The sequence below is a fragment of the Somniosus microcephalus genome, chromosome 29 (genome assembly GCF_052327205.1).
Source record: "Somniosus microcephalus isolate GS21.2 chromosome 29, FLI_Smic_1.0, whole genome shotgun sequence".
NCBI classification, from domain to species: domain Eukaryota; kingdom Metazoa; phylum Chordata; class Chondrichthyes; order Squaliformes; family Somniosidae; genus Somniosus; species Somniosus microcephalus.
The window spans coordinates 28,250,097-28,274,289 of record NC_141015.1 but is presented as its reverse complement, the minus strand read 5'-3'; the positions used below and the strand labels follow the sequence as shown (position 1 = coordinate 28,274,289).

The window sequence follows — 24,193 nt, the reverse complement described above, 5'->3', positions numbered from 1 at the left end:
AACTATTCTATAATTCCCTGGTTTCCCTCTCTCGTCCTTCTTAAATAGCGGAGTGATATGTGTAATTTTCCAATTTAAAGGAACGGTTCCCAAATCGAAATAGCTTTGGAAGATTATAGTTTGGGCATCTGCAATGTTCTCATCTACTTCCTTTAAAACCCTGGGATAGACAGCACCTGGTCCTGGGGATTTGTCACTCTTTAGTGCCATTATTTTCTTCATTACTGTTATTTTGCTTACGTTAATTTTGGCGAATCCCCGTCCCTGATTCAATATTAGTTTCCCTGGGATTTCCGGCAGGCTATCCTCTTCCTCTACTGTAAATACAGAAGCAAAGTAATTTTTCAACATGTTCGCCATTTCATTATTTTCATTTACAATATCACCGTTATCAGTTTTCAAGGGGCCCACATTTCTCCTGACCACCCTCTTTTTCCTAATATAATTGTAAATTTTTTTGTGTTGATTTTGATATCCCTTGCAAGTTTCTTTTCATACTCCCTTTTTGTAGCTCTATCTGTTTTGTCATCTTTTGTTGTTCTTTGTATCTTTCCCAGTTGCCAGGATCTGTGCTAGTTTTTGCATTTTTGTCTGCTTTTTCTTTTGGTTTTATGTTGTCCCTTACCTCTTTAGTCATCTATGGTTGTTATTTTTGGCAAGTGGAGCTCTTGCCCCTTATCTATATATATAAACCGGTACGTCTCTCTGTCTGTCTCTCTGTCTGTCTCTCTGTCTTTCTGTCTGTCCGGCTATACAATCAAAAGTTATAGAGTGTACCTACACGTATGTTATATCGAAAGAAACCTTATCGTTAGGGGACTCTCGTAGGCATATTTACTTTTTCGTCAGACAAAAATTCTTTGGACAGTATACAAAAAACGTTCAAAAATCCACTCATTAGCGGTTGACCAATCCTACCTCTCATTAGCGTTGAGTGACGTGCTGCTTGACCAATCCTACAGTTCACTCACCTGATGGTTGACCAATCAGTGCGTCATGGGCGGGTCCTAATCCTACAGTCTCCCTAAACTTCGCCGCCATTTTTTCCATCCCCACAGGGACAGCAGCAGCAAAAGAAACCCCCACATTGCGGCTCCCGATCCCGCTCCCGCCCCGCCAGAGCAGCAGGTAAGTTGGGCTCACTCGGGCCGTGCCTCGCAACCGCTGGGCCCGACACACACAGCGGTCCAGGGAGCGGCAGCGACAGCGGCCAGCCGTCCTCGGCCCTGAAGCGCTAGGCCCCGCACGGCCGCTATCACAATGGCACCGGGCCTCAGGCGCTAGGCAGGGAGAGGGGAGGGAGGGGGAGGGAGGGGAGGGAGGGAGAGGACAGCACAGGGAGAGGGGGAGAGGGAGAGAGAGGGGGACAGACAGGGGCAGGGAGACCGCGCAGCCCAAAATTGCCCTGGCAACGCCGGGCACCCCCAGCTAGTATGGGTATAAACTGGTTCTGTATCACATTAAATAGTTTCTTGAACACCTCCCACTGATCTTCTGTCATTTTACCCATTAACAGATTTGCCCAGTTTACTGTGGACAGTCTCTGACTCACCACATTGAAGTCAGGCTTACCTAAATCTAGAATCTTAGTAGCTGTTTCGCCTTTCTCCCTTTCAAACATTACACTGAACTCGATCATATTATGATCGCTATTAAATAAATGTTCACGCACCGTTAGGCTGTTAACTAAATCTTACTCATTACTAAATCTAATATGGCCTGCCCCCTTGTTGGTTCTAGGATATATTGGCCCAGAAATTCGGGTCGGAGGCTTCCCGCGGGTGCAAGCTTCCGACCTGCCCTTACCTAGCGTGCCGGCCGTTGTGCTGTGGGCCCACGTGGGATTCCGATCATGGGCCTGCTCCAACTGCCGGCGCGCAGTGCTTGCGTATCCCAGGGGTGCAGTTAGTTCGATGCGTCCCCTGGGATCATGTGGGCCATGGAGAGCCAATGGCAGCAGGGAATGCTTCATTCATAAAATTGACAGGAAGAGCTGTCAAAACTATAAATACTATAAGCCTCAAAACATCATTAAAACGTCAAATAAATTTTTAAAAAACATCACATTTTAAAAATAACTATAAATTACATGAAATAACTATTTTAAACAATAATTTAAATTTTTGAAAAAATTAATTGCATTTTCTAACGGGTCTAAACATAAACTTACCTTTCTTTAAAGTATTTAAAAATAATAAACCTGTGGAAAAAATGTTTTAATTTTAATTAATTCACCACTTACCTTGTTAAAAGCAGGCCTTGTGTCTGCTTTTTAAAAGTGTAACTGCTGGAGACTTACCCTCCCGGAGAAACCTGCAAAGAAAACGTAAGTTCAATGCGCACGCGCTGCCTCTCCGGCGCACGCGTTCGGCCTGTCAACCCCTTCTTTCAGGGGAACGGAAGTGCCGGTTTCCCGCGCATGCGCAGTGCATGCACGAAACTGGCACTTTCGTTGGGTCTACGCGTGAGTACCCAGTGCGTACTCACGCGTTGGGACCCGAATTTCTGGGCCATGGTTGCAGAAAACTCCTAAACACACTCAAGAAATTCACTACCTTTCTGAGATGAGCTAGTCTGCTTATCCCAAACTATATGAAAGTTAAAATCCCGCATTAAAACCACGCTACCTTTGCTACATGCTGGTCTAATCTCTGCATTTACACATTCTACCATTTCATAGCTGCTACCAGGGGGCCCTGCACACAACTCCCACTACAGTCTTAAATAATTTTATATTTTTTAATTCTGCCCATAAAGTCTCCACTGCCTGCTTACCTCTCGTTCTATCCTCTCTTATCATTGAAGTGATTTCATCCTTAATCACTAAGGCTACTCCACCCCTCTACCATTTTCCCTATCTTTCCTGTAGACCTCATAACCTGGTATATTTAGTTCCCAGTCCTGACCATCTTGCAGCCATGTCTCAGTAATGGCTACCATGTCATACCCTCCAAGTTGAGTTTGCACCTGCAGTTCATTCAATTTATTCCTGATATTCCATGCGTTTGTATAAAGAACGTTTATTTGGGTCACACTCCCTAACCTGTCCTTCAGCTCAAATGTTTTATTCATACATTTCCTATTTCTCTCTCCTGGTTTAATTACTTTACATCTTTTAGTTTTCCCTTTACCTGTAGTGCCTAAAGAACAATTTCTGACTATTACTCTACTCTCTTCCCTTTTGTTTGTTTTAGAACTATTATTTATACTACCTTTTCCAACTGAGCCCCTCCCCCATTTACTAGTTTAGAATCCTCGTGACCGCCCTATTTATCCTTTCCACTAGGACCCTAGTTCAGATGGAGCCCATCCCAACGGTACAGTTCCTTCCAGTCCCAGTACTAGTGTCAGTGTCGCATGAAATGGAACCCCTCTTTCCCACACCACACCTTCAGCCACGTGTTCACCTCCCTAATCTGCTTATCCCTCCACCAATTTGCACGTGGCTCAGGTAATAATACAGAGATTATGGCCTAGAAATTCAGTATAGCCACGTTTGGGGCGCTACAGCCGGGCGGCTGCTAAAGTTTGCGCCCGGCGCAACTTCGCGCCACCTTCGCCGATATTCAGTGGCATCACCCCAAGAGGTTGCTGCTGCGCTAAAACAGGCGATGCACGACTATCATTAGGCGCTAAGCCGGCGGCCCGGGGCGATACCCCCGAGGGCGGGCGCAGCGCAGGTGTGGCGAGTTGCTGATTGACGGCAGGCACTCTGGCGCCGGTCAGCTCTTAAAGGGGGAGGGTGGATTTGTTTGCCTGCCACGCCCTGCACACTGCAGCCCTGAAGCAAGGCCTGACCACTGCTGCTTCATCTGTGCAACGCCCAGGACTATGGAGAAGGCCAGGGAGAGAGCACAGCGCTTCAGCGACGGCGACCTGAGGGTGCTGGTTGGCGCAGTGGAGCGCAGGTGCCATGTTCTGTTCCCTGAAGGTGGCAGGAGGCTGCTGCCCAGCGCCTATCGGAAAGCCTGGAGGGAGGTGTCAAACAGGGTGACCTCCAAAAGCGTGGTTGCCAGGACTCCTGTGCAATGCCGGAAAAAGTTCAACGACCTCACTCGGGTTGTCAGGGTGAGTACCCTTTCCAGTGTCCTCCTCATCCCTGCATGTGCACCTCAGTTTATGGGCAAAGGGACCTGAAAGCCCTAATGGCCAGCCCTCATCCAGCAGCTATGGGACTGTCATGAAAATCACTTGCACATTCAGCACTTCACACACTGTACAAGCTATTCGACCATGGGAGGCAGTGCAGACAAGATCAGGGCTTCACACTGTCAGGGCTAGTCCACCATGGGAGGCAGTGCAGACAAGATCAGGGCTTCACACTGTACTTAGAGGCCATCCTTTCTCTTGCAGGCCAAGGTGGCGCACAACCGGAGGCAGCAGCGTGAGACTGGGGGAGGCCGTCCTGACCTCAAAGAGCTCTCCGACCTGGACCAGCGTGTGGAGCGCATTATGGCAGGCCGGCTGATTGGCCCCGTCGCCAGTGGAGATGCCGACCCTGTTCTGTGCCCCAATGGCAAGGGCATCACCTTTTTGACCTCTCTCTTTCCACTTGCGCCTCAGAACAGCATCCTTTGCCACTGTCTGACCAATGCAGTGCATGGCAGCACTCATGCCTCCCTCGCTGCTGCCCTGTCCTCACTCTAAAGCAACTCTTGTGCCTCCCTGCTTTCAGATGGTGAATCGCCAGGTGAGGAGGCAGGCCCTCAAGCTGCCACTGTCAGTGATTCTGAATTCGAGGAGGAGGAAGAGGAAGCCGGCCCATCAGTGCCACCCTCAGCCGAGGCAGCCCATGGCGATGATGGGGACACGTCTTCCCTGGAGGGGAGCCGGGGGGAAGGGTCGGAGGGGAGTGAAGCTCCGGGGCCCAGCGGCCTGCAGCAACGCGGGAGGGGTGGGGAAGCTCGGCGGACTTCTCCCCGGAGGGTGAGTGCGGCCTCCGGTCCTGCGACGGTGAGCGCAGAGGAGGTGCGGCTCCTAGAGGAAATGGCCGCCCAGGCTGAGCGCAGGCACACTGAGCTCATGGCTGCAGTGGCAAGGATGCCTGACTCCATAGAGTCACTGTCAAGGAGTGTGCAGGAATTCGGGGCAGCACAGACGGCTTCTAGCCAAGTGCTCAGTCGTGCCGTCCATTCACTGGCTGGTGTCATGCGGGCACAGACCAGGGCCACACGGGCACTAACTGCTGCCACCCTCGCTGGATCAGCCAGGCATCGCCAGGGCACTCGCCGCGCCGCAGCAGCCCAGCAGTCTGTGCTTCAGCAGATTGCTGCGCATGTTGCAGTGCTGGCCGATGCGAGTGCCACTGTCTCAGGCGACCAGGGAGTACCTGTGATCTGTCAGGTTGGCAGCATTCCTGCAGCCGACACTGCCACTCCTCCGTTGCAGCTGCCACCAGCCGCTGGACAGAGTGCTGCCGCACAAGCAGAGTTGCACCAGTCAGCAGCCGGCCCCTCCAGGGCCAGACCTGGTCCAGGCCGACCCCCAAGGACATCTGCCGTCTCGCCATGTGACCCTCAACAGCCTTCCCCCAGCCTTGCTGCAGCCACTGGGGTCCCATTGAGGAGGAGCTGCAGGGCGGGCGGGGGCCAGTCACGGATGCGAAAGGCATCACCCTCGCAGGCCAAAAAGTAGAAGGTGTGCCCAAATGTTTTGTTTCACATGCAAAGGCCGAGACTGTTCATTTTGTGTTTTTTGAAAGGCCGAGACTGGTCGATTTGTGTTTTTTGAAAGGCCGAGACTGGTCGATTTGTGTTTTTTGAAAGGCCGAGACTGGTCGATTTGTGTTTTTTGAAAGGCCGAGACTGGTCGATTTGTGTTTTTTGAAAGGCCGAGACTGGTCGATTTGTGTTTTTTGGGGGGGCTTCTCTCCATTAGTTTGTAATGTGGGAAGGGCAGAGGTTTCCAAGTAATAAATGTTCTTAAATCGCACTGTCCATGCTTTATTTTGGAAGTCCTGGTTGCCCTGCTCGGCTGAGGGCTTGTGGAGCAGCTACATTCATCTGGTGACATTGGCACAAGCCATTCCCTGAGAGGGGGCCTAGAACCGACGTTCAATAAGCCGCCGACGGGCGGCCCTTGCACTTTCTGCCTCCCTCCTGTGCTGGTCCTCCACCTCCTCCTCCTCCTCCTCCTCCTCAGGTGGTCCTCCAATCTCTGGTGGCAGTGGCTGAGTCCTGCGGATAGCCAGGTTGTGCAGCATGCAGCACACGACCACGAAATGGGAGACTTGCTCAGGCGAATATTGCAGGGCTCCTCCGGAACGATCCAGACAGCGGAACCATTGCTTCAGGACGCCGATTGTTTGCTCAATGATGTTCCTGGTTGCTTGATGGCTGTCATTGTATCCCTCTTCAGCAGGGGTGCTGGGCGCATGGAGCGGGGTCATCAGCCAGGTGCACAAAGGATAGCCTTTGTCCCCGAGAAGCCATCCTTGTGGGTGAGGCTGGGCCTCGAACATGTCTGCCACAGAAGTCTGGCGCAGGATGAAGGCATCGTGGCTGCTGCCTGGAAAGCGGGCATTGACAGCTAGGATGAGCTGCCTGTGGTCACACACCAACTGCACGTTGAGCGAATGGTAGCCCTTCCGGTTGCAGTAATCCTCGGCATTCTCTAGAGGTGCCCGCAAAGCCACATGCGTGCAGTCAATGGCGCCCTGCACCATGGGGAAGCCCGCTAATGCTGCAAAGCCCATTGCACGCTGTTGCTGCTTGACAAGGGCCATGGAGAAGGAGATGAACTGACGTCTCCTTCTGAAAAGGGCATTGGTCACCTGGCGGATGCAGCAATGCACGGCAAACTGGGAGATGTTGGAAATGTCCCCAGTAGCGGATTGGAAGGAGCCGGTGGCATAGAAGTTGAGAGACACCGTCACCTTCACTGCCACCGACAGAGACGTCCTGCTCCTCAGCTGTGGCTGCAGATCTCCGCGAAGCAGGTGGCAGATCTCAGTGACCACCGCCCTTCGGAATCGCAGCCTCTGAACACACTGCTCGTCAGACATGTTCAGATATGAGAACTGCTGGCGGTATACCCTGGGTGGGTAAGGCCTCCTTTGCCGACGCCTGTTGCCCCCTCTCCATCTGGCCATGACTGCCACTCTCTCACGGCGTCTGTGAGCCCTTTGAATGCAATGGAGAAGGCCAACGTTTGCACCCATTGCAGCCCCCATTATATGTTTGCAATCAATGATATGACACTGAAGTTAAAGAGAAGTGGAAAGCTGTGGCCTGAAGCCACAAGTACCTGTGCGAGTGTTGAGCCAAAGCAGAAAGCTCTCTACCTTTGTCTCTCTGCAAAGATCCGTCTCTCACAAAGAAGGAGTGTTGCAAAATGGCTGCCTTTTCTACTGCAGGAGGAGTGCCCTTTAATTTGCACCCCCCGCGCCCCGCAGCAACTGAGAACCGTTCCCCTCTACCAGTCGCTAGGGGCGCCAGGCGCACAATAGGCCGGCACCACTGAATTTCCGGTTTGGGGCGAACAAAGGGCGTTGCACGATGAAATGACGTCAGGATCTGCGCGCGCAGCTGAGCGCGCACAAAGGCTTTGCGCCGCTGCTAAATCTTTACTGAAGTTGGGAAGAGGCGCAGATCACGCTGCGCCCGGCCGCTAGCCACCTAGCGCCCAACATCTCCTCCTCCTAAGGCGCTAGCGGCTGGCGCAAACAACTGAATTTCTAGGCCTATAACCCTTGAGGTCCTGTTCGTTAATTTAGCTCCTAGTACTCTCCAAGCAGGACCTCTTGCCTACTCTTTCTTATACTGTTGGTCCCAACATGGACCACAACGATTGGATCCTTACCGCCGCCCCCCCCCTCCAATATCCTTTCAAGCCAGTTCGAGTTGCCCCTCACTCTGGCACCAGGCAGGCAACAGACCATGTGGAACTCTCAATCCTGCTTACAAAAGATGCTATCTGTCCCCCTAATTATTGAATTATTAAAAATCCACTCCACTGTCTGGGCCCTGGGTCATAATTCTTGCTTCAGTCTCAGATTGAAAATTCTACTTACTTAAGCCTTCCACTCTTTTAACTGCCAATTAGGATGGCTGTGTCTTCAATCGAAATAAAATTAACAAAATTGCCCCCTTTGGGTCACAGACATTGAACGCTAAATTATAAATAAAAACAAAGGAAATTTATCAAATTAAATCCTAATATTATTTACAATGTCAACAATGCACTCCATTCCCTCGAGCGTACCGGCAGACACCGCGTGCTCCTTCTCCAGGGACACCTAGGCGCAGGCGTAGCCACGGAAGAGTGGCGGGTAGCCGGAGCGGAAAACAAACCCCCCCATCAGCCGCGTCCAAGCTGGGCCTGTTGATGGCCACCTTGGCCAGGCCCAGGAGCTGACCCACGAGGTGGCCCTCCGCGCCGGGTGGCCAAAGATCAGGAGTGTGGGACCAAAGTGCCAAACATTGAGCAGGAGCCCTTTTAAATAGTGGGAGAGGGGCTGCAATCTCTCGCTCCCCGTGTAGACATGAAAGACGGATTCATCCAGGCTACTTAAGCATTCAGTGCTGGCAATTTCCAAAGTTTCTTGTGCTAGGGAGAAATTGAGATGCATCATGGGAGTTAGAAACAGAGAATATAGAAAAATAGGAGCAGGAGTCGGCCATTCGGCCCTTCGAGCCTGCTCCGCCATTCAATATGATCATGGCTGATCCAGAAATTGTGTACTACTTGTCAATTCACCTTACTTCCACTTTGCCCAAATCTGTTGCTGTGCTAGCACGCTGTGGTATGGAATGCTGATAGGAACCGAGATGCCTCACAATTTCCCCTGTCGTGAATTCCTGATCCCCAATTGGGCCATCTTCACCCCACACTTTTCTCAAAGGCCAATTAATCTGCACTGTTCTTGCAGTCTCGTAGCAGTCGAGCAAGTGATGATCGAAACATAGAAACATAGAAAAATAGGAGCAGGAGTCGGCCATTTGGCCCTTCGAGCCTGCTCCGCCATTCAATATGATCATGGCTGATCCTCTATCTCAATACCATATTCCCGCTCTCTCCCCATACCCCTTGACGCCTTTTGCGTCTAGAAATTTATCTATCTGCTTCTTAAATATATTAAGTGACTTGGCCTCCACAGCCTTCTGTGGTAGAGAATTCCACAGGTTCACCACCCTCTGAGTGAAGAAATGTCTCCTCATCTCAGTCCTAAATGTCCTACCCTGTATCCTGAGACTGTGACCCCTGGTTCTAGACCCCCCCAGCCAGGGGAAACATCCTCCCTGCATCCAGTCTGTCTAGCCCTGTCAGAATTTTATATGTTTCAATGAGATCCCCTCTCATTCTTCTAAACTCTAGTGAATACAGGCCTAGTCGACCCAATCTCTCCTCATACGACAGTTGTAGTTTTAACCCTGCTTCTATACAACTACAGTACCCAAAATGCACCATGACAATAAGGTAGAAAACAATCCTTCAACTAGGCCAGGGATTTGTAGCCCAAAAGGGTTAAAAGAAAAACTACAAATGCTGGAAATCTGAAACAAAAACTTCTGATGAAGAATGCACACTGAAATGTTAACCTGTATGTTCTCTCCACTGATGCGGACTGATCTGCTGAGTATTTCCAGCAGTATCGCTTTTTGTTCCAGGGATTCATGGCCCCTGTGCCAAATGCTGCGTGTGCAAGAGTAATGCATCAATGGAACTGTAGTTTTCACTCTAGTTCAGAGTGCACCATCGTGACCTGTATCACAAGAGAACTAGCAACTAAAAACTGTTAGCTGCAAGCCATGGAAAAAAAATATTAAGTATGAAACAAATTCAGTATTTTATACAGTCATTAAATAAAAATTTTGAGCTACTTATATTATTTGGGATGGGTTTTTTTGTGTCTCTGAGGGAGACTAATCTTTGTTTAGCAACAGAAGGTATTTATGAGGTTCTTTGATGCTGAGCTCAGACACCACTTGAATGACCATCTGTTCAAGATGCCCATCATTGTAGACTCAAATGCAAGAGAAACTATCCTGTCATTTTTGGGGACTGGCAAGGTGAGAGATTTTCCTGAAAAGTACTTTCCTATGAAATTTCCTATGAGGTAATGTCAATTTCAAAAAGCAAATGAAAGAAAGAACTTGCATTTATACAGCACTTTTCACAACCTTAGGCTCTCCCAAAGCACTTTACAGCCAAGGAAGTACTTTCAGCCTGTAGGCACCACGCTAACGCTATAAATCCAATGTAGGAAGTAAAAGAGAGAAAAAAATACTTTTCTAATCATGAAAAAAAGGAGAACAGTTTGAGGAGGGACGAGGCAATAATAAGTAAATGAAGTATTTGAATCTTAAACAAGTACTGCAGTTCCACTGTGGGAGCTAAAGCAAAAAAAAATGCATTGCAAATAACTGAGAAAAGAGATTTTGGGGAATCAGCAACAAAAAAAAAACCTTTAAATTACATAATTGGAAATAATGGTATCCAAATGCTTAATATGTTGACCTGGAATTCCTCTCACTGTTTTAGCTGAGGGGTTCACCCATTTACAATGATTTAGTATCCCAAGGCACAATTGCTGGTCCAAGGTTACTTGTATTTTAAGCAAATTATTCAAAAAGCTAAATCGTATTACAAAAGTTGTACTTCTGAGGTCCTGTATCTTTCAGTGTCAGTAAAATGTGTAAAACGTTTACCTTTTGTCAGCCATATGATATGGTGCTTCAGTAAATTTGCTATATTACATTGATGGACAAACGGCTGCCGCGTTTATAGTGCCGCAACGCCAGCAAAAACCACACTCTTGAACCACCCACAAACAACTCAGCGACCGTCTAATAGCACAGAAAATATTGAAAAACTATTTTTATCCAAACCAGTGAAGCAATATACCATCAAGAAATGACATATTACATTGGATATACGGCACAGAAACAGGCCATTCGGCCCAACCAGTCCATGCCGGCGTTTATGCTCCACTCGAGCCTCCTCCCGTCTTTCCTCATCTAACTCTATCAGCGTAACCCTCTATTCCCTTCTCCCTCATATGCTTGCCCAGCCTCCCCTTCAATGCATCTATATTATTCGCTTCAACTACTCCCTGTGGTAGCGAGTTCCACATTCTCACCTCTCTTTGGGTAAAGAAGTTTTTTCTGAATTCCCTGTTGGATTTCTTGGTGACTATCTTATATTGATGGCCTCCAGTTATGCTCTTCCCCACAAGTGGGAACATTCTCTCTGTATCCACTCTATTAAAACCTTTCATAATTTTAAAGACCTCTATTAGGTCACCCCTCAGCCTTCTTTTTTTCAAGAGAAAAGAGACCCAGCCTGTTATTGTTACACTACGTAGTCCTTTCTATCTTAGGCAATACTTTACTCAAGTTATTCTTACTGTTCCTTTTTCACTGCATTTTTATTGCACTTTACATCAAAACCTGAGAATAAATTGTGAAACAATTTTGTGTGGTCATGCTATGTAGTTTTCGGACTTACTGGGCTGGATTTTCATTCAGCAGTCAGGAAGGAGGCGGGACTACAACTTTCAGGTTTTAGTCCCGCCTCCATCAACGTCCGACCAATCGACGCAATTTTCCTTTGATTGACCTTGTTGAGCCCGCCCAGCGGGCTCAGCAGGCCAATTAAGGGCCACCTGGCAACAGGTGACGTCACAGACTGAAATTTCATCTGTCAAGAGTTTTTGACAGATGAAATATCAGTGTTTCACAGCTGTTTGAAGCTGTCAAACACTGACAGTCTGACTTCTAACCTGAGTCCTTCTACGCAGACTCAGTTAGAACTGTCACCGGCACAGAAAGCTGAAGGCTGTCACTTTTGACAGATCGCAGCCATTCAGCTTTCAGTGCCAGCTGAGTGATGGACTCCCGACGCCTAGAGGAAGAAAGGCTGTTAAGGTAAGTACAGGTAATTTAAACTTCTTTACACACTTTAGACACACCAAACACACTTACCTTTGCACTCATGCACCCATCACTCACCTTTACACCGACATCTCGACCCCTCCAAGTCCTTCAACCCGACGTCCCGCCTGCTCTAACCTGGCGTGGTTTGGAGCCATCGGGAATCCCACACGACACCCCTCAAAATAGGGATTAGGCTAAAAACTGCCTGTTAACTACCCGTTAACAGGCAGTTAATTGGCAATAATCCCTTCTTGCCTCGGGTCGGCGGGTCCCAGTGCGTGGCGGGTACCCGCCTCCCTTGAAACTTAAGTGGAGGCGGGTTTTGGACGGGATGGTGTCGGGACCCCCGAATTCGGGATTTTTGCCCCCCGCACACCTAAAAGCCCACCTCACGGCACATTGAAGATCTGGCCCAACTGTGCTAGGGAATGGAAGTGTTTTTACCATTTGTGTCCAGTGCAAATAGCTGGTATAGCAATCCTATTTGCTCTATCAAGAGAGTTAAATCAAAAGTCTCTTGGAGATATTCTTATTCAAAATGGTTTAATCTTTAAAAAAAATGTTTTCTCCATCCTTCTTAAGAAGTTTCTGTGTTATACTTCACCAATGTCTGCAACATGTCAAAATCATCAGTCCAGTACTTGTCAGGTATGTAAGCCATTACACAATGACTATAGTGTAAGGTTATTCAGCAGTACCTCACAACTGGAAATTTGAAATCAAGGCATGGTTTTAAAGCTCGCAATCTACAAAACCATGTGTAGAGCGACTAACACACCTTGGCTAATGATGTGACACACACTGAAGTATTTTTAAGGTTTAAAGTTGCTAACTTTCAGAGCAATCTGGGGAGAAACAATGCAAATATGTGATCAAGGGAAGAACAATTAAACTTAAAGCAATAAAATGAGTTATCAAATTTTCCTTCATCAGCCCATAAGCCACACATTCCTTCAAAACTAGAAGGAAACAATTACCAGTAGAACTATAGAACATTTAAAATAGTGTGCAAAAACACATTGGCAATTTAAATAAGACCAGTAGCCTCTGTTTCCAAATAAAATGGCAAAGCCTATTAACATTAGTGTCCTGAGTCAGACACTGAGCTGATCCCAAACTCCCATCAATACTGCACTGGTCACTCGATCCAAATGTGACAGGATTTATCTCGGCACCGTGCGAAAACTTATGATAGTTCAGGTCTCACTTTATCATCACATCTTGAAGAAAATAAATACCTTTATTACCCAAGTACTTCAGCTCCTGGGATTAGGTTTTTAAAAAAAAAAGATGCCGAACATTACAGGTAGCAATATAAATTGCCTAATAATTAATCAAGATTCTACAGTTGTCCATTGGATGAGTGGCCAAAGTAGACAGCTCACCTGTTCCAACATATCCTTTTATGGCAGTTCGCTGTGAAAGCAAAACCAAAAGTTCTATGGACTAGTTCCAAATCCCCAATTGTGAAGATAATTTTTTTCACGTTATAATATCTTTGATTATCACAATTGTGTCTATTATCTGTCCCACTGCTTCCTCTGTGATTCTGGGAATGGAATGCTTCTACAAAGAAGGGGGTCTCTCAAACAACAGTCAGTAAGTAGTCCCAATCGAAGTCTGTGGCACTCAGATAAAGAATCAGGCGCACATCCAGCGGAGACCCCGTTGGGTAAGAATAAAACTTTATTTTTTGTGGGGTCCGGAGGGCAGGATTGTTCCTTCGGACCCCACAAAGAAATCTGGGCTGCTGCCACCGCCGCCGTCTCAGATTCCGCACCCCCCCCCCACCCCGTTCCCGTCCATGAAGCCCTCCTGAACACACCGCCACGGCCTGCCCGCCTCTAGGCCACCTACTCTTTGTAGGCCCCAAGGCAGCCGGAGCTGCCTCTGGACACCCGTTTCAGGCTGGCGGGATGTTCTTGAGGCCTGATTGTTAAAATGGACCGGGCCTCCCACTGCAGTTCCTGGCCGAGGGGTCCACCCGTGAGTTAAAATTGCTCCACAAATATCTGGCAGGCTTTATTCTAGTACCAACATTGTTTTCTTTGACAAACTTGAATTCTGAATTTGGTTGCACCAATTTGTCGGATATATTGTTCCTGCAGTTTTCCCCAAAACTAGTCTATCTTGAAAATTAACCTTGACTATGGCAACAATTTTGTCCATCATAAAAGTGAGAGGTTAAACCACCTGCAGCTATAATTTGGTCCTAACTGATTGTGCTGAAACCCAAAACATACTGTACATCCATAACTGTCAAGATAAGAAACGCCTCGACTGACTATAATCTACATAAATTAGAACCATTTTTGTTCAGTTGTACTTCCCCCTTCGAAAGATCCTCAATCAGCCTACTGTCAGGTTAAAATAAATCTTATCAGATTGCTTTCAAAGAGAGATCCATTTGATCTGCTGAAGGATGGATCACAATCATTTAGAAGGGCTGCTGCTTCTAACTGGAATCAGTTACATACTAATATAGTCTTTAGATTGCCACGGTTTTATTATTAAAGTCACAAAAGCCCACACCCAACAGACAGATCAATGACATAGTTAATAAACAGAACTCTTAAAGAAACTTGGTGATACGTTACTCTGGTGTACTAACACACATGGATAGATTTTAACTTGCGTCACGTAAAACTGGCGTTGTGGATTGGCCGCCCGTTATTGAAACCAACCAATTTTCATGTGCATGTAAATCAACGGAGGTGAAAATCGGGAGCTTTCTATAACGGGCGGCTGATCCATAATGCCAGTTTTACACCTGGGCGGCAAGTTGAAAATTTACCCCAGAGATTTCCTCTTCCTTGTCGACGCTTTTTTAATGAGACAGACAAAGACTTGCTCCACCAGATTCCAGACTTTTTTGCACTGAAAGTATTTTTCACTGGAAGCGATGGAAGGCCACCTGCCCATATATAGCCAGGCACCTTCAAATTAGGCCATAGAAACATAGAAGATAGGACCAGGAGTAGGCCATTCGGCCCCTCGAGCCTGTTCCGCCATTCAATGAGACCATGGCTGATCATCCAAATTCAGTACCCTGTCCCTGCTTTCTCCCCATATCCCTTGATCCCTTTAGCCTTAAGAAATATATCCAACTCCTTCTTGAATATATTTAATGACTTGGCCTCTACTGCCTTCTGTGGTAGAGAATTCCACAGGTTCACCACTCTCTGGGTGAAGAAATTCCTCCTCATTTCTGTCCTAAATGGCTTACCCCTTATCCTTAGATTGTGACCCCTGGTTCTGGACTCCCCCGCCATCGGGAACATTCTTCCTGCATCTAGTCTGTCTAGCCCTGTTAGAATTTTATAAGTTTCAATGAGATCCCCTCTCATTCTTCTAAACTATAGCGAATATAAGCCTAATCGACCCAATCTCTCCTCATACGTCATTCCTGCCATCCCAGGTATCAGCCTGGTGAATCTTCGCTGAACTCCCTCCATGGCAAGAACATCCTTCCTCAAATAAGGCGACCAAAACTGCACACAATACTCAAGATGTGGTCTCACCAAGGCCCTGTACAACGGCAGCAAGACTGTTCATGTACTCGAACCCTCTCTCTACGAAGGCCAACATACCATTTGCCTTCTTAACTGCCTGCTGCACCTGCATGCTTACCTTCAGTGACTGATGCACAAGGACACCATGGTCTCGTTGCACTTCCCCTTCTCCCAATCTATTGCCATTCAGATAATAATCTGCCTTCCTGTTTTTGACACCAAAGTGGATAACCTCGCATTTATCCACATTATATTGCATCTGCCATGCTTCTGCCCAATCACCCAACCTGTCCAAATCATCCTGGAGTTTCTTGGCATCCTCCTTACAGCACACACGCCCACCCAGCTTTGTGTCATCTGCAAACTTGGAGATATTACATCTAGTTCCCTCGTCTAGATCATTAATATATATTGTGAATAGCCGGGGTCCAAGGACCGATCCCTGCAGTACCCCACTAGTCACTGCCTGTCACTCGGAAAAAGACCCGTTTATTCCAACTCTTTGCTTTCTGCCTGCCAACCAGTTCTCTATCCAAGTCAATACCTTGCCCCCAATCCCATGTGCCTTAACTTTACACGCTAATCTCTTATGCGGGACCTTATCGAAAGCCTTTTGAAAGTCCAAATACACCACATCCACTGGTTCTCCCTTATCTATTTTACCAGTTACATCCTCAAAAAATTCCAGTAGATTAGTCAAGCACGATTTACCTTTTGTAAATCCATGTTGACTTTGTCCGATCCTGTCACTGCTTTCCAAGTGCTCTGCTATTACATCTTTTATAATGGACTCTAGCATTTTCCCCACTACTGATGTCAGGCTTACCGGTCTGTAATTCCCCGTTTTCTCTCTACCACCTTTTTTGAATAGTGGGGTAACATTAGCTACCCTCCAATCCATGGGTACTGTTCCAGATTCCATCGAATGTTGGAAGATGATCAGCAATGCATCTACTATTTCTAGGGCCACTTCCTTAAGTACCCTAGGATGTAGATTATCAGGCCCTGGGGATTTATCGGCCTTCAATCCCGTCAAGTTCCCTAACACCATTTCCCTACAAATACTGATTTCTTTCAGTTCCTCCCTTTCATCAGACCCTATGTTCCCCGACATCTCTGGGAGGTTATTTGTGTCCTCCTTTGTGAAGACAGAACCAAAATATGTATTTAATTGGTCTGCCATTTCTTTGTTCCCCATTATAAATTCCCCTGATTCTGACTGCAAGGGACCTACGCTTGACTTCACCAATCTTTTTCTCTTCACATATCTATAAAAGCTTTGGAGCGACATCACATGCCACATTTTCCATCACTGTTGCCTCATTAATGCTGTATGCTAACAACTGCAACATTCAACAGACATTCAGCTCCCAAACATAGGCGGGAATACTGCTCGCTCCTAAACTTTACATTGGGCTGACCCTGGGAAATTCGCCAAGGATAGTCCATCAAAGTGTCAACTTGATGCTGGCAATCCTTCCAAGAGGAAAGCGTAAGTGTCAGGACGAATAGGATGCAGGTTTATGCACGCTTTTTTGTTCAGTTGTTCCGTTCCCATCCGCATCGGAGCCAACAGAGGCTGACGATGACCAGAAGTGGAGACACCACCTCACAAAAGGAGGAGAAAAAGTGGAGGGCAAGTCAATCCATGTTGCATGACGTGCATATTTCTGGATTTTGGATCAAATTAGACACGGATAAAGGACCTGTGAGCAATTACCTGATTCCCAAAAAGAGAAGAGTGTATGGCACTTGGAAGGAAAAACATGATTTAAAAATTCCAAGCATTATGGCCTGGAACAATGAAGAACATTGGTGTTACCAAATATTTACACTTTGTTCTGAGCAATGTGTGTTTGCAATTGTTCTTGGGTACTGGAGCCCTTTTAAAATTAAGTTGAAAGTGTGGTTAATATTTTTAATTAATGTAAAAAATGCAAAGGAACTATTTAATACCATTTAATGCTGTTCGTGCATATAATTCTATCAAGCATTTTCAAAGAGTTTTAAAGAGATCTTGTCTCAGTAAATGGCTATTACATCTGATTATAAAATTAAATAATTGAGTGGCTGCTCAAAGGTACATTCTGTAACCATTTATTGAGCACTTTTGGTGCTTCAGTACACTGCATTATGGAACGGGTTTCAGACATAGAGTTCCCATCACAACTGTACCTTCAGGGAGAGGTGCAGAACAGAGGCTAGTTGTTACTTTCTGTGAAAGGAAAAAAAAAATCAGCTGGTGAGTCAGCCCAGGTTGCTCTTATGTGCCCTGCAGGAGTTAGATCAACAGGATTAGTATTCTTTCAGTTATGCGGAGAAGCCAAGCCTCCACTCGCTCCAAAGGAGCAGCAAAGATCAGTAATTACAACGTAAAGAACTCTTTGAAAAGGAAGGACATGGACAGGAACCCACGCCATGCCAATCCATGGGACCGAACATTGGACCGCCAATACATTATGCCATTGTGATGCCTTATAATAATTGGATTTAAATATCTGAGGCGAGATCAAGTGTTTTGGGTTGTGCAGCTCAAAATTTCTTAAAGAAATAGCCCAGTGGATAAAGACAGTGCTGAGTATAGTACCATATGGACAAGGCGGCCCCAGTCAGTGTTATTAACTAATCTTAATCCTGTCAGCAATTGGGGTGCTATGATTGGCTCTGTGACACTGGGCTAGGAAATCAGCTGGGATTCCCACTCCTAATTGCGATCCAGTGACTGCTGCTGGAAAGTGCTGTATGTGGACGTTGGACAAGAACAGGATTGAGCTTGGCCTGCTGACACTAAACCTTTAGGTTCACAATTAAAGAATAGCCACTTGGATGAGGCACGTTACCTCTGTGGAACCATCCATTGGCAACAGAGTCAGCATCTTCAGGAAAGGAGAGAAAGTTGAGGGTAAAAATATCTTAATGTAAAAATTTGGCATGACATTTGGCGTCATGAATTCCAAATAATTTGTGGACAGGGTTTGGTATATTTTACAATCCACAAAACTGCATTTCCTGTAGGAGACTAGATGTTCAGAGCACTCAAAAGCGTCCTGCTTTCTTCAGCAGAACATCATTAGTCACAGTAAGCCTGGAGTAACATCCTATTTTCAAAGCCAGGGGTTCATCTGGCTCCCATTCATCTGATAAGATATCAAAACAGGTCAACAAAGAAATGTAAAGATTCATGCTGATGCAATAGAGGGTACACATCAGACAGCGTGGTTTAGTCAAATTTAGGTATATTATGCTCCATTAGCAAAGAAGTCAAAATGGGTATACAGCACGATTTCCAAGCTGTTTCACTTGCAGTAGCAAACAGAGGAAAATATACCCCATTTTGTTGGATCAGAAGGGAGATATGCATACTCTGCATTTGGTTGTGCTATATCTCACCTGATAGGATTCTAAGCAGTAAACAGATCTGTTCCTGGCCCGGACAACCTTCCCTCAGCTTGATAATCAAAACAAAAATGTGAAACAGAAGTTAGCCACAAACAGTTTAAAGCGCAGGTATTATAACAGAAAGAGTGTTATGAAAAAATTAATTTGTATTTTGTGCCCTTCATGGTGAGAGATGACAAGCCTGTGAATTGAATTATTTTCTGTTTTTGGTACCTTAATGTTAGCTTCAAGCACTCCCAGATTAGATATAGCACAGGCAAGATGCAGAGCAAAGCTCCCCCTTCTCCACTCCAACAATGTACACCTAACCTTCAAAAAGACTCTGCTACTGTGCCATTTTGATATGTTTCTATTTCTCACACGAGCCATCCGTGCAGCCTTTGTTGAGTGGAACAATCCTTTTAGTGCCAATAAGTTGTGGGCATTTTTTTGCTGGGGGCCCAATAGCCACTAGGTATCGGGTCTGTGTTACCCTGATTCACTAAATGCAAAATCCTTACAGCTAGCAGGAGAGGAAAATGTAATCCCTGTACTATAGGCTGCATTTGAACCCAAGTCCAATAGGTGAAAGGACACTGTTATGAAACAAATTGTACTGCTCAGTCCTCCTGGGGCATTTTTTCTTAAATGACAATAAACTAAAATAGTGGTCTTTCTTTTATCTTTAGCAGAATCAAATCTATTATAATCAATCTTAACCACAGCATTTCACATTTATTAAAAGAAACTGTAAGGAGGATGTGATTTTATCAGTTTATCTCGCTGGCTTCCACTGAACTCTGTTTATCTACGTCTATGTTTTGGAGTACCTCAATAAGAAAGCAGCGCATCCCCACAATGCTGTAAACTTGTTCACTAAAACTACAAGCAATCAAAATTTATTGCTGTCCACATTACCATTAGCATGGAAGTTGTTCCCTATACAGTGCCAACAGCACTGGTAAAAATACTGGGAGTCTAATAAAGTGTCTTAAATCGTGTTGAGTTCCCACAATGCCTCAAAGGGAAGCTGTAGTCTGCATGTTTATGACTGAGCCATAAGTGGCTACAGCTGCATCAATGAGAGTACCTAGGGGAATGACATTAGTAAAGGATCTGCCAGTTTTACAACACTTTTAACAAGGGTGGGACACTCCTAAGACAGGCAGCTTTCAAAGCATCCATTGAAACGGGGGGGGGCGGGGTGCAGTTTGTACAGAAACTTCAGGTTGCACGAAAATCAATTGAATTAACATTTGTTACAGTGCTGGCTTGTACCCAGTCATGTTGACTGGGAAGTTAATCAAGTCACTACTGTGTTCTTGTACAGATGGCCTGAGGTGACTGTTTTAGTTGCAGAGTTATAGCTGTGACCTACGTGGGAAAATTGGAGCTGTGTGCAAGTTTTACTTTTCCTCTGTGTGAAGAAAAGATTTAGGAAACAGTGACAATGATGGAAAACAGTGGGAAATAAAATGCTCTACATTAGTATAATACATGAAAAATGCATCAGAGATGTGAGTGGTACAACATGTGTTATGCTAGCTGGCAGTCTATTAGGCTTGATGGACATTTCACTTACCTAAGTCAAATGTAACAGTATAATATTCATTAATATAAGAAGGGGCTGTGGAATCAAGCTTACCATCTGGTAACAGCGACATTATAATCTACAACCCATGATTAGGTCTGAGGAGTGGAATTTCACTTTAATCTTTTCAGTGCTCGAAATTTCCATCTGCGCGTACAACACATCATTCCTCTTCAAGATAAATGTGGTGTTTTTTATGTTCCAAAATTAGATCTGAGGAAAACGATTAATCATGTCAGTGGTTGGGAAAGGAAACAAAGCCCTTATATTTTGTCACAACTGCTCACTCAGTCTCGCTTCTCCTTGCTCTCTCTCTCTCACATACACACTCACCTCTTTCTATTTTTTCTCGGTCTCTTTTTAAACATTACTTCAAACAAAAAAAAAAATGAGATTTAACCAGCGGTGTTAAATATGAAACGAATATGTGACTCCAATTAGCATATCCATTTTTCTTCCACACCGTGCCCAGAGCAGCAAATAACAGATGGTGACCTGTTTGGATGTGACACTGTAACTGAAACTAAACTCAAGGAAACAGTCACTGGGCTGCAAATTAGTGAGACCACACAACTGTCAGGTGGCGGTCTCCTTTGACAGTTGTAGGCCATTATGGGAACATTGATGTTTTCATAGTGTGACAAAAAGGAATTCTTTTTGCAGCGGGCCTGTCTGTCAGATGGGTCTCAAGTCATAACAAATCACTAGCACTCAGCTGAGGTTGAACATTCAGAGCGTCAGGAGGATGATAAATGACCTGCAGGGCTTTGAAGTGCCTTTCCAGTTCAGATGGGTCTGCCGTGCTGACAGAGAAATATACACAACAGCGTAACCAATAATGAGAACATTAAACATTCCTGCCTTGTGACAGGCTGACAGAAAAACCAGTCGGACATCAATCATTTTCTGAGATGTAACCTTGACAATTAGCCCCGTTCGGATACTTAAAGTAGCCTCTTTCCGTTTTTATCCAGCATGATCGTGTTTTTAGTGTGTTCTACAGAAACGCACTGAAGTGAACACCAACAAATTATTTCAAGTTATTTTTTTTTTCGCTCCTTAGCCTCGCTTTAAACCTGAAAAACAACAGGTGGAACATTTTAGGGTTAGTCCCTTGACTGTGAATTGCTAACACAGCCTTTTCCCCTTGTGGATGAGGCCTTAAAATTGCTAAAGTTAATCAGCAGAGACACAATGACCCCCAAAATGTATGTGCTCTCAGGTTTCAAGCATTTGCTCTCTTGCTGGATGTTTAGTTATAGGATGAAAAATGAGTTCTATGGAGTGAAGACATTTCCCCTTTGACTAGCGCATTTGCAGAAGGTATGTCAAGGATGTATTGCAGGGGTATGGGCAACCTTTCAAGAAAGTATTTTTGCTTGCTTATTGGAAGAGCAATAAATATCGTGCAGACAGGCCTTCTCACAGTTACAAAGCCTACCTGTAACTGAGCTGGATAATTAGCAGCCTTGAAGATGATATATGACTTTCATTACCCTTTGGGACTGGAGACTAAATGAGGACAGAGCTAATTGCCGTGCAAAGCAGTTTGGCATGAATGAGAAAAATGCAGGCACTGTCTCCAGCCAAAAAAGGCCCTGTTGCCGCTGTGATCTCATTGCTGGTTTGCCGCAGGAGTTCACTTGGTGTCCATAAATCACAGACTGCTTACAGCTGAAACTGCACTGAGTCATCAACATGCAATAAGCTGAGTGACAGAACCCATCCTGTCTGCGTTAGAACTTCAAGCTTAGGTTTTTTTTAAACACAGCATGTATTTAACAGAAAATTAAACACAGACGATCCAGAATTCAGTGCGACGAAACACAAGTCTTGTTCACACGACAATCGGTTCTGAGATTAACTTAGTGGATAGCTCCCACAAGGATTGATTTGAGGCCTGTTAACCTCCACACAACATTGCTTAACAAAAATCAGTTGGAAATCATTTAAAATCAAATTGGTTTTGGCTTTCACATTCAGTCACATCTGAGCTTTCCATTTACCAATACTTATGGGTAATATCTTCAGCCTACAACCGTTTGAAATTGGTTCAAAATCAGTTTGCTTGTTCACATGGTTAGTGGAATTTTCTCATTTCCATTTCATTCAGGGGCAATAAAACTCAGATTAGGTTTTTCAGGAATGCATCCCAGGCAAATTTCCTGTGCATGTTAACAAAGAAATTGTTTTTTAATCGTATTGCAAGCGGTTTCAAAATACATGATTTTTATTTCCGTAGTCTGTTGTACTTAATGGCCATTCCCACCTGCATCAAAGGACATATAACCCAGTCACAGCCACCTATTCAAGGTTTCCCAGCATTTCACAGTTAGGCACTATTACAATGCCTTGACAAAGAGGAGAACAGCGCTGATTTTAAAAAAAAAGCACAAAATCAAATACACCGCCATGTAATGGACATAATGCACATGTGAGGCTGGAAGACCAAGAAGTAGGTACAATGGAATTTAATTATAAAAGCACCGTAGTCATCCAACTGTAAAACATAAATTCTACAAAAGAGAGAGATTTACAAGCAGAAACAAAGAAGCTGCCATTTCCCAAGGCCTGTGGCCAGTGGCATTCCGACAGGGAGGGAGTGACCTTCTGCCTCCATCGCATCTCTGGACTGAAAAGCTTCCATTTACAGAAATTCACGTTGGTTGCTTTAAAAAAAAACTGTGAACGCTGATGTACTTTTTTTTTTTTAAAAGGGGCGTTGTTTTTGTGATAAAGTGTTCAGCACACTGAATCAAACAAAGCCTGCTGACATAAATTGATTCAAAATACATCATTATCGTGTCAGTTGGAAATGATATCATCGCAATGAAGCTTACAGATGGCTGCTCTTCTTCTCAAAGGTTTGCCAAGCACGCTTTTGTTAAAAAAAAGTGCCCTTTCGATATTAATTTGAAAAGTCTTTAAAAAAGCCGCTGACGACTTATTTAACAGTGTGCTAAAGTGTACTTAGGACAGAGTGATAATTGCCATTAGGTACACTATCTCTGCAACCCACCCTGTTAAATAAACAAGAACTTCCACAAAACCTGGGACTTCATTGATTTTTAGATAACAGAAATCAGGATTCCATTCTTTTCCTGAAGGGAAGTGAGTTTTTCTTTGTATTACCTCACCATGACTGCTGTAGTTTCCCCGTGGAGCCCACATGGAACACTACCACAGTATCTGTGACATCTGTAATGAAGGATACTGCAAGGTTAATACATGTTCAGTTTCTTAATGCACACCTACTTGATTAACTAGAAAAACTGCTCATAAATCATGCAATTCAGAATGGCATTAACATTGGCCCGATGGCACTGACTGTTAGAGCGGGAACAAATGAAGGTTTGATTCCTGCTCCGTTCAATTGCCGATCTGAGCAGTGGTGAGCTGGAAGGTGCCACGTGACGACTTTAGCGAGTCAGAAAGGAGAGTCAAGCTTGGGCGGTAGATAGCACCCTGCAGCAGATGAATACAGAAGCATTGGCAGCCATTTGGATCAGACTGTGCAACTTGCTTTGCAATAGTGGTGTGAAGGCCAGATAGACTTTAAGACTGTGGATAACTTACAAACATAAAAAAAGGTTGAAAATAACATTGGCCCGGATTTTGCGGTCAGTGGCGAATGAACAGCGCGCGCCGTTCAATAACAACAACCACCTACATTTATATAGCGCCTCTAACATAGTAAAGCATCCCAAGGCGCTTACAGCTGCCCACGGAATTTGCGTGGGCTTTTGAGCGGCAATTTACAGTAATTAAAGAGCCAATACAGCGTGCAAGGGATCTGGGACCTGTGTGGGAGTGTCTCCTTAACCAATCAGGCTGAC

General features: G+C 45.4%; 1 long non-coding RNA gene across 1 annotated transcript; it reads right to left on the bottom strand.

Annotated features, from left to right (window-relative positions):
• Positions 1 to 17,469: 17,469 nt before the first annotated feature.
• Positions 17,470 to 21,409, bottom strand: LOC147098599 (uncharacterized). The gene is made up of 4 exons (XR_015074166.1): positions 20,691 to 21,409; positions 20,412 to 20,570; positions 18,779 to 18,836; positions 17,470 to 17,603 (listed from the first exon to the last, which is right to left on the bottom strand). It is a non-coding gene; the product is annotated as an uncharacterized LOC147098599 (long non-coding RNA).
• Positions 21,410 to 24,193: the final 2,784 nt, after the last annotated feature.